Source organism: Carettochelys insculpta, chromosome 16 (genome assembly GCF_033958435.1).
Source record: "Carettochelys insculpta isolate YL-2023 chromosome 16, ASM3395843v1, whole genome shotgun sequence".
Taxonomy (NCBI): domain Eukaryota; kingdom Metazoa; phylum Chordata; order Testudines; family Carettochelyidae; genus Carettochelys; species Carettochelys insculpta.
In genome coordinates this window covers 29,023,820-29,038,358 of record NC_134152.1, presented here as the reverse complement: position 1 = coordinate 29,038,358, position 14,539 = coordinate 29,023,820, and the positions used below count along the sequence as shown (strand labels likewise).

General features: G+C 47.0%; 1 protein-coding gene across 2 annotated transcripts in view; it reads left to right on the top strand.

The window, feature by feature from the left end:
• Positions 1-7,563: 7,563 nt before the first annotated feature.
• Positions 7,564-14,539, top strand: part of CARD11 (caspase recruitment domain family member 11) — an 82,491-nt gene continuing 75,515 nt past the window's right edge. For both annotated transcript variants that reach the window (XM_075010431.1, XM_075010429.1), the window contains exon 1: positions 7,564-7,763. The gene's annotated coding sequence lies outside the window, so the exon portion shown is untranslated. The remainder of the gene's footprint in view (positions 7,764-14,539) is intronic.

Sequence of the window (14,539 nt, the reverse complement as noted above, 5' to 3'; positions counted from 1 at the left end):
AACCATCACCTCTTTTGGGAAGAGATCTTTGTTTCCCTCCTGACCCATCATTTTGAGGGTGTCCAGCTTTCTGACTGACACTGTAGCAGCTTCAGCTAGCCAGACAGCCTAAAACAATCGTAAGACTTTGACCAGTGTATTGGCCTCACTGTGAGTTACCATGTAGCTCCTTCCTAGCAAGCACAATTATTCTTGTGGTAAAAGCATTACAGAGAAAATGTATTAAGTCAATAAAAGCCTACACACCTGCTAAAAATTTGCCAGAGGTCCAACCCAACTGACCCTAGGACTCTGATAGTTTTATGTCCTTCAAAAGCCAGAACTGGGTTTTCCCTAGTGCTAAAGTACATATTTTGCTTCCATACGGAAGAACAGCTGGGTAGATCATCTATTTCTTTCTAAAATTGATTTTGGCCTTCTGTAACAGGTAATCAGCAGACAATTATCCTCTTAGGCCATGGCTTCAAGAGGCTGTATTTGTATGTGATGTTGTAACTGGATTTAGAGAATTTGCATTAACCTCTCCCTAGGGATTTCCCGGGAAATCCATTTTAACATTTATCATCCTAAAAGTCAGTACTTGTCTGGCACAATTTTGCTATAGTTTTTAAACTTCCAGGTCTCACGTCTGTCACATTTTCTCCACTACAGAAGATTCACACAATTGTGGCCTACAATTGTATATAAACTTAATACTATAAGCTCCACCAAGGATGTTACAGGAAATTGACCTAACTGTCATGGAAGGTATTGAAATGTTCTGTTTCTTTGCTGCAAAGGAGTTGTGTTAACCCTATATACAGCATCATCGAACTCTGCCATCCAGGGCAAATGCTTTATATTAAATTCTGAGATCAATAGTTTGCAAAATGCATTTCTTGTGTCCAGGGCATTTCAGAACCATTATGCTGAGAAGGATAGATTTCAAGAAGTTAAGGGCTGGGTTTGCATGGGCTGGGATTGCTGTCTGGGGACGAAGAGAGGCACAGGAAAGGCAATTTAATAGTTGGACAGTTTAATATTCTTCTTCATCCCATGGCTGATTCTAATCAGGCTCTGCAGCCTGGGAATATCCAAAGGCAGCCAGCAGGTTTACTGCTGCACTATAGAATGCCATCCTGGCTGCAAGTGGTCCAATTGCTATGGAAAGAGAGGAACGGTGGAAGTTGTGCAGCGAGGATCTTCCAGTGGGGAGAAAAGCTTTGCATTGCTCCCATGGCCTACTCCCGGGGTCAGAAATCCCCAACAGAGGTGCCAAAAGCGGCACACAAGCTCATTTTCATTGGCACAGGAGGTGGGAGCTCAGCCCCTCTTCTCCTCCATGCAGCTGGAAGTTAGCTCAAAGCCATGCCGCCTGTGGATTAACAAAAGACAACTAATGCTACCAACCATCACATAAATGGTAAAGCACTGCATCGTCATTTATTTATTAGTGAAGCTGTTATAAGTAGGACTATGAGTGACTTTAAAAAGTGTCACCAGCACTTGGACCTTACGTAGAGGTCAAAAGGTCAAATTTCAGCACTCCACCTTGGAAAGGTTACTGATCCCGGCCTAGTCAAAGAACACATACCAGCCTAAAGACCACAGGAGTCCTAGTTTATGTCTTAGAAGCCTTCGTGGGAAGGATACATACCAAGCAAATCCAGCATCCTGCCAAGGGACTCTATTAATGTGCTAAATCCCCTCTACTGCTTGGACCCTCTCATGGACCAAATAAGCGAGATTCACGTGCAGGTTATGCTGGTTTCTGAGGGTGTCAGCTCAGATACAAGGCTCCCAGTGGATAAGATCCTACAGGGAGGGAAGATTACAGTGGGATACTGCAGGTCGTCAGCAAAGCCCCAAACATGTTGGGGGCTGGTCAGGAAGAGTTACGGACTGTGGTGGAGTCAACCTAGCTTCTGGGCTCCGGACCCCTCGCTCTTCTCAGCATCTCACAGGTAGCTCAGGCCCTGTGGACTCAAGCTGCAGATTGCCCCAGTGTCCAAGGGCTGAAGAGGCTGGGGGAAGGCCCTTTCCCTACTGATTGCCTGGGAAGAGGGAAGTCCCAAACATTCCCTGTAGGGACTCTTCCCCTATCCAACCTGCTGCTGGAACTTCTGAAGCACTTTCTCTGCTCTCTAACTCACTCTCACCCCACCTCTGCTCTCACCACTCCAACCTCCTCGACCATTTCCTGAGCCCCCATCCTTTAACCAGTCCTAGGGCAGCCTCAGGTGAGCTCAGCTGGCTCTAACTGGTTTGTAGCAGCCCCTCTTTGGCTGCTTCCCCAGCTCAGCTGTTCCTCGCTGCCCTGGGGTAACCATCTGTTCCTTTGCCAGGTGTAGCCTCTCTCTCTCAGAGCTAGCTTTCTGGCCTAACCCTGTCAGAGGCAGGACAGCTGAAGGATGCGTCCATTTGCCAGCCCCCATGGGAAGTGTTTTGGCAGAGCCATCAGAAGAAACTAAAACTCCTCTTCCTTTATAAATGTTATGAAGTGCCATAGGGCACACAGCTCTGGTGTTCCCTCTTGGTGAATTTCCTCTTCCAGTGCCGGATAGCAGACAGACGCAACTTACGTTTTCCTGCTCAAGGCCGAGTGAATCTGGGCCAAGAAGCTGCAGAGGGAGAATGCCATTTGCTTTCTCCATGGCAGTGGAAATTGGGATCAAAGGTAAAAAAAAAAGTTCTTATGAAAGAAACTGGGACTTAGTGTGACCTTGTGGCTGAGGGCTGGATCACAAGACTAATCTCAGTGTATGGGGCTTCCATTTGATGAGTAGGATCATTTTAAATCATTACAGGTTTCCATTCAGGATCCTTATGGGTACTAAAGCCCTAGAAGATAATTAACTAGTCTGTAAGACCCCACTCTGGAGCCCGGGAATGTTGGGCTCTTCTTTCAAATGTAATGTGTTTAAAAGATGTTTGTGTGTCTGCTGGCACCCTGCAAAACCCACTGGGAATAGCTCCTACTTCCCTTATACTCTATTTCTAGCCCATTTTTCCTTAGGGATTGGGAACAATTATCCATGTTGCAAAGGCAACTGTGGCTTGGTATTTATGTGAAAGATCAGTGGGGAATCTCAGCTCTGAACAGCGTGGTAGTTGTGTGAAACTGAGAGCTACAGACACATAGTTAGTGTCAGTGGTCGTGCTGCAAATGGTTCCCTGGGTGCATCTGCATAACAGCTTCCTCTATGAAAAGAGAAGAAAGCATGAATCAGAACTTAGTAGTAAACTTGTTTTCTGAAAAAATATCCTTCTGTTTCCTTTCTTTGCCTGACTCTGTTGGCCACACTTCCCCAAAAGCTGCAGAATGTCTTATATTCACTAGCCTTCATTACCCAAACACAGCAAGGCCCACAGCCGTGGCAGGAGCAGGATGAGGGCGCGTGTGTGGGGCGGGGAGGGGGCAGCTCCATGCCCCAGAAGGGGTGGAGCCTTATCAAAACGGGCAGAGCCATCGCTTACTGCTACCTGGAGCACAGTTCTGGGCCACCTCCAAGCTCTTGGAAGTAGCACAGAGTGGTGATGTTCCTTCTGCATTTCAATGGGCCCGGAGCTCCTCCCCGCTGCTACTGAGAGTTCTTTGGATTTCTGTTGTGTTTATTAAGCTAATTACAGCATTTTAGCTGAAAACTCTATTCCCCTTCAGTCTGAACCCTCATCAGTTCCCTCCCTTGCAGAGAACTTTTGCAACTGCTCTCGCCATCAAGAGGCACAGATAGAGACAAAACTTGGGAGCCACGAGGAAGAGCTAAAGTTGAGGATGGGGAGGAGAGACAGGCTGGCCCTAAGCCATTTTGCTGCACTAAGAAAATGCAGATCAGCCAGCACAGCACGCTCTGTCATTTCCTTTTTAAAACCACCTTCCATGGGGATTTAAGTGTTCAGTTCAGTAATGCGACTTTTTGAGGCTAACTTTTTCTGCCTTGCTTTCATTCTTTTCACTGTGTCTTCTCACTTTCTGAGCTGTGCTCGGTGATCCTGTTACAGCTTTCAGTATTTTTTCCATTGGCTTTTTCCATTTGCTTTTCTCTCTGTTGCACTTTTTTCTTTATAGTCTACCAGCTGTTCCTCTTTCCTTCTTTCCCCTTCCTCGTTCATTTCCTGTGTAGTAGTCTCCTTCTTTGCACGGTTCCTGATTTCTCACCCCATTCCCTTACTCCTTTCTCCATATACATTGTCTTCCCCATTTGCAGTCTTTGAATTCTCCTGTTTTCTCCCCAGCAAGCACAAACACACACTCACGCCCTAGTGCCTCTTTCCTCCATGGCATTACTCTGGAGCACACACACATGCTGGCTCCCTTGTCCCAACACTCTCAGGCTTGGTCTACACTAGGGGGCAATGTCAACCTAACATACACAGCTCCAGGTACGTGATTAGCGTAACTGGAGCTGACATATATGAGCTCAAGTTGCTGCAGCATTGATGAGAGAAATGGTCCCCTTATTCTTCTCGCTCAGGTGGAATACTGGAGTCAAGGGGAGTGTGATCAGCAGTCCATTGAGTGGGTCTTTACTGGACCCACAAAATCAACCCCCGAAAGATTGATCTCCATAGCATCAATCTCCCGCAGATGGGGCCTCAGTCGCCTCTTCGTCTGTCTCTTTCCCCCCACTTCACTTCTGACCAAGCTTCAGCATGGGTCCAGCTCCTTGGCTGCCTTAGTGCCCCCTGCTGGGAAGTTGGTGTCACTACAGTAGTGTCTGTCATATTCTCTTACCCATGGAAGCTGTGCTGGCCCCAGCAAAATAGTGACCTGAAAGATATTTGAGTTTATTGACGTGATCCACGAGAGTCACTGTAGATGGTTCTCTGAAAACATCCACTCAGTGTGCAGTGGCAGTCAAAAAATCCGACAGTGTTGGGAATCATGAACCAAAGGATAGAAAATAAGACAAAAACCCCATATAAAAAGCTCCGGTATGCCCCAGATCTTAAATACTGTGTAAAGATGCAGTCACCCCTTCTGAAAAAAGATACTCTGGAATTGGAAAGGGTTCAGAAGGGGCCAGTAAAACTGATTAAGGGTATGAAATGGCTTCCACATGAGGAGAGATTAATAAGACTGGGACTTTTCAGCTCAGAAGAGAGAGAAGGAGGGATATGACTGAGGTAGGGTGACATCTGTCCCATTATAGTGGGACAGCCCTGTATTTCGGGCACCAGAAAGGCATCCTGACCTTTATTTAAAAAAGGGCTAATTGCCCTGTATTTGGCCCCCTGCTGGCGTGCAAGCGCAACTGCTGGCCAGAGAGCACATCGGAATGTGTTCTCTGGCCACGCCAAGAGGGGGCCCTGCAGAGGCAGAGGTATGCTGGAGTGCCAGGGAGGTGGTGGCTGTCTCCTTCTTCCTGGCTCTCCAAGGAGAGAGGAAGCCGGGAGTCCAGCCCTGCAGCTCTGGCAGGGGAGGCAGAGGGTCTTGGGCACTGCATTGGCCTGTGGGGACAGAGCACCCTCCTGCCCTGCTCAGGGCTTGGGAGGACCAGCGCCCAGCCTGATGTAGAACAAGGGCCACACACTGCCCAGGACTCCCTGAAGCCAGAGCACCCAGGGCCCTGCACGTGCACCCTGCTGGGGCCAGGGCCTTTCCTGTGGGGGCAGCTGCAGGGTGCAACATGCCTGGCCCAGTCCGCCCTGCACGTAGGCAGCACACAGCCAAGCTGTCAGGCTCCTGGAGGCTGGCGGGGGTGCCTGGACCAGCAAAGTCTGTGGGCAGTGCAGCAAGCAGCAGAGCTCCAGGCTGGGCTGTTGGTGCTGGGGTGGGGCACTGGGCTCGCCTCCAGGCTCTGGCAGGTCTATGAAGGTACTGGTGCACCCCCTCAGACACCCCCCGTGGGACGTCTCCTGCTGGGCCGAGCGGCACTGCCAGCAGCTTCCCGGGAGCAGTGACACTCCTCACCCTGCCTTGTCCCACCTGTGCATCCTGGGCACCCCCTGGGGTCCAGCCCATGGATTGCTCAATGAGTGCCCCTCACCTGTCCAGGGTCCTTCAGCTTCTCATGGCCCCCTCCCTGCTGCATTCCAGCCACCCTGCAAGGCAGCCCCCTGCCTGCCCCAACCCCACCCCTCCCAGCCCCATCCATGTGCCTGTGGCTCAGGCAGATCAGGCACTACCTGCCCCCCCGCAATATCTCCCTGTTCCGTATTTGGGATAGGGAGATATGGTCACCCTAGCCTGAGGTCTATAAAATCATGACTGGTGCAGAGAAAGTAGATAAGGAAGAGCTAGTTACTCCTTCTCGTGGTACTGTAACAGGTGGTCACCAAATGAAATTAATAGGCCATACATTTAAAACGATGAAAAGGACGTATTTTTTCATGCAACACATTGTTAACCTGTGGAACTCTTTGCCAGAGGATGTTGTGACGGCTGATACTATAAGGGGTTAGAAAAAGAACTAGAAATACATTCATGGAGGATAGGTCCACCAGTGGCTATTAGCCAGGGTGGGTAGGGGTGGTTGTGCCAGAAGAAAGTAATGAGTAATTGGGGATGGAACATTTGACAATTTTATGTTCTGTCAATTCCTATTGGGACACATAGCACTAGCCACTGTCAGACAACAAGATAGTGGTCTAGAGGGGCCTTTGGACTGGCCCATTATGGCCATTCTTATGTCTCCTTTTTCCTTGTGGCTGTGCCTATGGTAAGAGTCCTGTTTCCACAGTTTGAAAGGTGAAGGTGCTCAGTGAGACCCTGGTATATGAGGTTTTGCCCACATATGGCCCTGAGCCAGCAGCCAAGCATCCAGTCTGCAGAAGTTAGGCAAATCAAAGCCCAGTTGCATAATGAAGCCAGCAGGGATTCTTCTGATCCTTGAAAACACATGTAAAATGTTAATTTAAAAGTAAAATAATAGTTTTAAATATCCCTCTTTTGTTTAAAAACAACAAAATGAACAAGGTTTAATAAGGTGGACGTCCCTGAAGAAGCTCTGAAACTTGAAAATGCTGAAAACCCCCCAACCTTGCCTCAAACTGCTGCTCTTAAAACCTTTCCTCACTTCACCTCCACTCCTGTGTAGTTTGCATTGTTGGTTCATCTTTTCCCTTCCTCTCTCTAGCTGGCATTTTGCTGTGGGCAGTGAAGGGTTATTATATTGTCCTCGAAAAGGAGCAGCACCTGTAACAACTTTGCCATGTCTGCCTTTGTATCAAAGGGGAACAGATTGCAGACTCAGCCCTGGTGGTGCAGGCAGTCTCATAAAAGGGAGGGAGGTGACCCGACACTTCTACCCGAAGCTGTAGCTAGTGGTTGTGCTGCTGCTGGGCTGCCAATCCCTCTCTGGTTTGGAGGATAAAGGTTGCTTTCAGTGTGCACCTCTGGGCTTTTCTCCCACCTGCCTACAGAAGCCTTTGCAAGCAGAGCAGTCCCTATACTGGGGAGGAGAGGGTGCTTTTTTTTAGGGGAAAAAAAAAAAGAACCTTTTTGCAGATTAGTAGAGGCTGGTTTCCTGTCAGGTTTTTTTGCATTTTCCTTCTCCGCCCCTCCAAGCTCGTGACACACTTTTTCTTACTTTCTGTCTTACCACTTGCTCGTTCCGACACGGATGCATTTGCTTTCTGAATTCTAGAGCCCTCTTCTTTGACTCCAGTCTCTCTGCAGGGCTCTAGCCCTTGCCGCTACTTTGTGTCCCAGCAGATGCAGAGCAGGGTTTATTTCTCTAGGGCTCCAGAAGAGGGATACTGACAAATGCCTAGAGATGACCTAGTGAATTTCACCCAGCAGCAGGACAGCAGGACAGCCTGGTCACTCATGAGCGCCCAAGGTAAGGAAAGCAGCCACCTGCCAGAGCAGCTCCACACCACTGTTGGTTGAGATGGCACTTGGTTCTGATTACTACGGCTTCCAGATTCACTCCTCCCTCCCCCACAGGAGAGTTTTATAATAGTCTTTCTGCTAGCTGAGCTCCTTTCTCTCCCTCAGCTGGTCCAGCTCCACTTTGCATGCACAGAAGCCTAAGTTGCATTCATAGGTGCAAGCACATATCAAAATATTTTGGGGAATCTGGAGAAAGAAGTAAAAATGGATGTTGGGGGCAGGGAAAGGGAAGGAGATTGATTGATGAGGGTTGGCCATAAGGAAGGTCTCTTCCTCCTCACTCCATCCATCCCACCCATTTCTTTAAACCTCTTGTTTGTGGATTTATGCTTCCCCTAAGTCAAAACCACTTTGAATACTTTCTTGCTTGACAGTTGAATTTCTCACTTCTTCCACTTAATTTTCTTTGACTTGGATGCATCTGCTATTATCTTTTCTGCTATCTTTTTACGTGTATTTTCCATTCAGCTAATTTTCTTTATTGTCTGACAACTGTCCCTGATTTCCATTCACCACCCCATTACTATGCTCTTTTTTTTAAGCCTGTACAATAGGTGTGCCTCTTCTCTCAAGTTATGAATTCTCTTCCTTCACCCTGTTACTTTGTTCTTTATCTGCCCCTTCCCCATCAGTCTGTCCTCCTCTTCTCTAGTCTCTGTCCTCTTTCTCTTCCCAAAAATCTTTCTCATGTACAGCGGCCTACCCTGCAAAATCAGCCTTGCACACTGATCCTGCTCGCACCCCAAAATTACTCTTACACACACACACCACCCATGCAGATTACTTCCAACTCCCTTCACTGATACACAGCAGCCTCCCCCTTACCCACACTGAAGTCTGTCACCCAAAGAGCTTCCTGGAATCTCCCTTTATATACACACAGCTGTTCCTTCAGGTGGTCTCCTCTTCCCACAGTTCCTCTCTCTCTCCCCCCGCCCCCCCCCCCGCAGTTTACTGTCCCCCACACTACTTCCCAAGTTCTGGCCTGGCCCTTCCCCTGCTTATCCCTGTCTCCTACAGGTTTCTTCCTGCTTCCACCATGGTCCCATTTTCTCTCCTTCACCATCTCCATGGTTCCCCCAGTTTCTCTTTGTTTGTTTCTCCCCTTCAGCTCCTAGTGCTGCCATGTTGGCCTGGAGCCCAGATAGGGCTGGCGATCCAGCAATGTGCTGCCTCCCTTCCTTTGCATCCTTCTGAGGATGTCTGCAGGAAATTGTGGAGGAAGTGTTGTGATATTTGTGCTTCCCTTTCCATTGCACACCATGGAAACAGAGAGGTGGGAGTGAGGGTAGGCTGAGAATGGGAATGATTTGGTCCAAAAGTCTCCCAGAACAAGACATGCTCTTCCAAAGCTGAGCAAGGAACTTTGTTGAAATAGGGGAAACCATTACGCTGTTCCTTCTAACTGACTGCAGAGCTCCTTATAGAATCATGGAATCCTAGGGCTGGAAGAGACCTCAGAAGGTCATTGAGTCCAGCCTCCTGTGCAAAGCACGACCAACCCTAACTAAATCATCCCAGCCAGGACTTTGTCAAGTCAGGGCTTAAAAACCTCCAGGGATGGAGATTCCTCCACCTCTCTAGGTAACGCATTCTGGTGCTTCACCTGCTCAGGAACTTCTGAGGCATGAGGAGGAGTTTGTCTTGTTGATTGCCTTAGGTTATCAAATCACAAAGATGTAGATTTTGATAAATGCATGTCTCTCCATTAAGACTATGGGTAGGAGTGCAACTGCTATCAGAACCGCACAACAATTCAGCAGGGGTTAGAAACAGGTGAAGGGGTGACTTGTTTCTTCTGTACTAAGAATTTTGATCCATCTCAAGCCTGTAGGCTATTGGGGTAAAAGTACTACCAGTGACACCTGCTGATGTAGTGTCCTGGTTTAAGTTTGGATTTGATTGTGGCGCTTAAAAGCATGAGACGTCTTATATATGACCTCTCTCAATCTCACTTCCTTCAGCTAGAGCTGTTTAAGATGAAGATTTATTTCCAGGGCTGGCAGTGTTCTGATTTCAGATTCTCACCATAAAGCAATGGAATTTCCCTGTGTCCTGGGAGAGCTAGTGAGGCGTCTTGGTGTTGTGGGACTTTCCTAACAATCTGTCTAGCTCTCCAAGATGATGGTGGAAGCAGCAAATAGTCTGTGAGAAATTTGACAGCATCCCAAGATTTTCAGGGGTGTAGAGTGGGCAATCTATGGCCTTTTGTCAGTGACCAATCTTTCCTGGATGCTGAAACTACTGCACTCTATTTTTTTTTCTATCACCTGTTCACCTGTGGAGCTATTGAGAAGTAGAATTTCTGAAGGTGGAGAATATTATCACAGGTTCCTGGAGAGTTGATTGCTTTTCTTCGCCTAGCTCTAGTGCTATTATTTCTCATGGTCTGTTGGTTTTGGGGGGCATGGAAAGTGCTTTTAGTTGGGGTATCACAGGGCTAGTGTCCCCACAGTAAAAATATTGGGGGTGTGGATCTATTTTTCTGGCCCCTGAAGTTTACCACCCCCACAATATCTTATGGAGACAAAAGGGGAGCAGAGGCTAGAGCAGCCAGCCAGGTGCACAAGATCAGGCTGGCCACCAGGAGCAGGAAGGAGTCTCTGACCCAGCCTGGTCCCATCTTTCAAATCCTAGCCACTGTGAGTCCTGGTAGAGGCACCCAGCTTGGGGAAGGGGCAGAAACATAGGCATCAGACACTGGAGTAGGGAATAGGACAGGGCACCAGCACCCAAGCAGGGTGTCAGGTGGCCAAAAGCTAAGAATGAGTGTGGGAGCTTGGGGGAACGGGGCACCACCAGTAGCAGAACTGCCATAGGAACTACTGGGAAAGAACCAGCTCTCTTCCCCTCCCCAGTCTTAGTAGCTTCCCCTTGCTCTCCTTCCAGTGTCCCATTCATCAGGAGCTTCTCTCTCAACCACCTTCAGTGATACCATTTTAGTCATTCTGCATGATTCCACTTTGTGTTTTAGGTTTCTTTGTGCATTGGGCCACCATCCATGACATTTTACGAGGCCCTGGCATGTCTTATTCACTTCCATTATGTCATCCCGCAGGGATTGTGGGAGCACAGTATAGTTGCCATAGGTAATCAGACCTTCCATTTCAGAGGTTTTCCCTCTTATTGCATCATGTTGCAGGCTGGGGCCCTGATAAATAACTGGCCTTTGAAAATCTCCCCCAGGGCAACAGTATCTTGGCTGTTATCCATTTCAGTTCAGTGGCTTCATTGATGGCCAGGTGGGGTCTGAAGCAGGTTCTTTGTCTGTTGTAGCTAGTAGAACTTTTGACTTGACATGAAGAACTTATTCCAGTATAGTTCTGCAGTTTCAAGTCATTTGCCTTCCCTTCTGCTAATTTCCTACGTTGAGAACAGTTTCTCCAGAATGAAGAATTGGGGCATCAGTCTTTGACTCCCAGTTGTTTTCAAGAGGCTGTCTCCAGTATGGGATGACCCTGTGACTAAAGAATAACAAACTATGTAACAAGTCTCAAGCTGTGTTAGTCTGCATTTGCAAAAATAACACGGAGTCCTCTGGCAACTTAAAGCCTGATAGATTTATTTGGGCATAAACTTTTGTGGGTAAAAACCACTTTGCCAGAGCTATGGAGGCAGAGTATTCTTCCTGTAACATGTAGAGACATCATAGTCTTCATCCTTGCACCTCTGACAATTTATCACCATTCTGATTTGCAGTAGGAAAATTTGGATCTTTCATTGAACAAGCTTGCCCAGCTAATTCAGCTTTAGTGACCAAGAGCTGTAGCCAGTTCATAGCCAAGGGAAAGCAGCATGGCAATTCGGACCACTTACGAAAATGAGTTTTATCCTGATCAAATGGTGGTCTGAACCTACATCTGCTCCTCTTCTAGCGCATCGATTTTCTGAAAGAACTGCTGGTACCGATATGTTCAATCTGGTTTTCTCACTGGTGGGCCAGTGAAACTCAAGTGATCTTATGGATCCTTTTATGTGGAAAAACACCACCACCTATCACCAACCCACTGAGGGAACAAAAAGCACTGAAACGCTCTCCGTTTTCATTCATGTTGCCTATGCCTTTGTTTCCCTTTGTCTGTTCTCTACCTGTCTTTATGCTTCTAATTTTCACATTGAAGTCACCTATCAAAATCAACATATCCTTCTTTGCTTTCTGGTTCACCACGCTCTGTAGTTTCTCATAGGAGTCTGTTTTACATTCCTCAGCTGCTTCATTGGTTGGTGCATAACACTGCACAATTCGTGCCTTTGGCACTTTGGTGGAGAATCCGGCTGTGATGATATTGCTGTCCACTCCATTAAAGCACCAGATGCCTCTCCTGATAACATCAAACCCACACCTTCTCTGTTTGGTGCACTATCTTCTTCATGTGCCGAGTAGAGGAGGGTTTCACCTGTTGTCAGGCATAGCTGCCCAGAATGTGTCCATCTCGTCTCATGCAAGTCCAAAACTGTAAGCTTGTACTGCAGCATCTCTGCTGCAGTCTGTGCTGTCTTCCCCACTTGATACATGGTCCATGTATGAAACTGGGTGGTTGTCCTGGGTCAGAGAAGAGTCATCTGCAGGGCAGCTTCCTTTTGGCTTTCCCATGCAGTTTTGGGCTTCATACTCGATCCGAGTGGATTGCTAGCTCCTCCCAAGACATACATAGTTGTAGGTTTCTTTGTGGATGTTTCTGTAACTTTTTGTTTTGTTTATGGATAGGGTTGTTAACCCTAAGCCAACCCTTAAACGAACCCAAATGAGCAGCTCAGTAGATGGAAGGAACACTGTGAAGAGCTACTGAACCGCTCTGCCCACATGGAACCTTCCAAGTTACCAAATATACATTTGCAAATCAACAGCAGGAGACCTACAGAAGAAATCAGAAAAGCCACTGCTCATCTCAAAAACAGAAAAGCACCTGGTTCAGACCATATCCCTGCACAAGCAATCAAGGCAGGTAGTGAGACATCAGTCAACATGATGTATAATCTATTTGGGAAAATTTGGGACACTGAAGAGATCCTACAAGACTGGAAACATGGCTACCTTATCAAGCTTCCAAAGAAAGGCAACCTGAAGGAATGCAAGAACTGGAGGAACATCGCTGTCTATTCCAGCATTCAATAAGATTCTCTTGGAGAGAATGAAGACAAAAATTGATAGCTCGGGGAAGAACAGGCTGGCTTCCGAAGCAAAAGCTCTTGCACTGACCACATAGCAACTCTCAGGGTGACCATAGAACAGTGACTTGAGTAGAACGCCTACTGTATGTAATCTACATAGACTTGAAAAAGCCTTTGACAGCATTGATAGAGACACTTACCTGAACCTGTTTCAACACCGTGGCATCCCATCCAAATTTATTAACTTGATTCGTTCAATGTACGAACCCTTGACCTGCCAAGTTGTTCACAATGGTATCTTGAGAGAATCCTTCAGCATACTGTCAGGAGTGTGACAAGGGTGCTATTGCCACCTTTCCTGTTCTTGATCACAGTGGACTGGATTATGAACAAGAAAACAGATAGCCATCAACAAGGTATTCTGTGGACACTGTTCAAACAGCTAGAGGACATTGATTTCACTGATGATGTCACCCTCCTTTCACATCGACATGGAAGGAAAGGTAACAACACTAGAAAAAACTGCCACAATTACTAGACTGAACATTAATAAGGGAAAGACCAAGACAATTGAGGGTCAACCCGTCCAACAATGCCACCATCACACTGGGAGTGGATGACCTGGAAGACATGGAACAGTTCACCTACTTTTTCCCAGTCTCTAGGGGCTAGCAACAGAAGGGGTTTTGCCGGCAGAATCGCATCTTCACTTCTTGTTTTCTGCTGTGAACATGCAAATGAGTCACTTGGATATGCAAATTAGCAATTGTTTTGCATTGTTGAGACTGCTTATTTGCATCAAGCTGCCAGCACTAGAGGTGAGTGGAGCACTAGCCACAGTGTACCACTTGCGATAGCAAATAGATGAACCCAGCCTAGTGTAAATGTTCTATTTAGTTGTAAATTGGCAGGTTTTAATGCCTGTCAACCCATGAAAATGCACCTTTCTTTAGAAAATAACTAAAGTGCAAATGAACTTAGTTATTAAAATCAAAATGATTTAAAGCAAGGTTTTACACTTGGTTATTTAATGCCGTTCTAGGAACCCCTGTCATCAACAAGGACACCATGGTGCTAGGTGCTGTACATAGGCAAAGCAAAAATACAGCCCCCCACCCAAAGACCTTTCAATCTAATCACCAGGAGCAAATCCTGACCTCACTGTAGTCAATGCAAATTTTGTCACTGATATCAGAGGAGCCAGGATTTTACCCATTGATGTTTTGCCATTGACTTCTGCAGAAGTTGGATTGGGTTCAGAGATTGCTTCCATTGTTGCTAAGGCTACAATGCTTCTACTTAAAGAGAAAAGAGAAAAGAATAAGTTTATTTTCAGTACAGAGGATGGAATTTTACAAGTGTGTATGTAAAACATCCTCCCTCTCCCACACCCCAACATTTTCACACGGTTGCTGCCCTCACCCTCCTGTCTGGGTCAGAAGTTTTAATGAAGGTGAGTATTTTCTGGGGAGTAACCTTTCTGCTTGTGATTTGTTCAAGGGCTCAGGAGTTATAATGGTCGCTGTAGGATTTATATGATTGCTATCTGTGGCACAGATCCAACAAAGTAATAAAAAGTGTGTCTGTTCTACCTTCCTCAGACACTCTTCT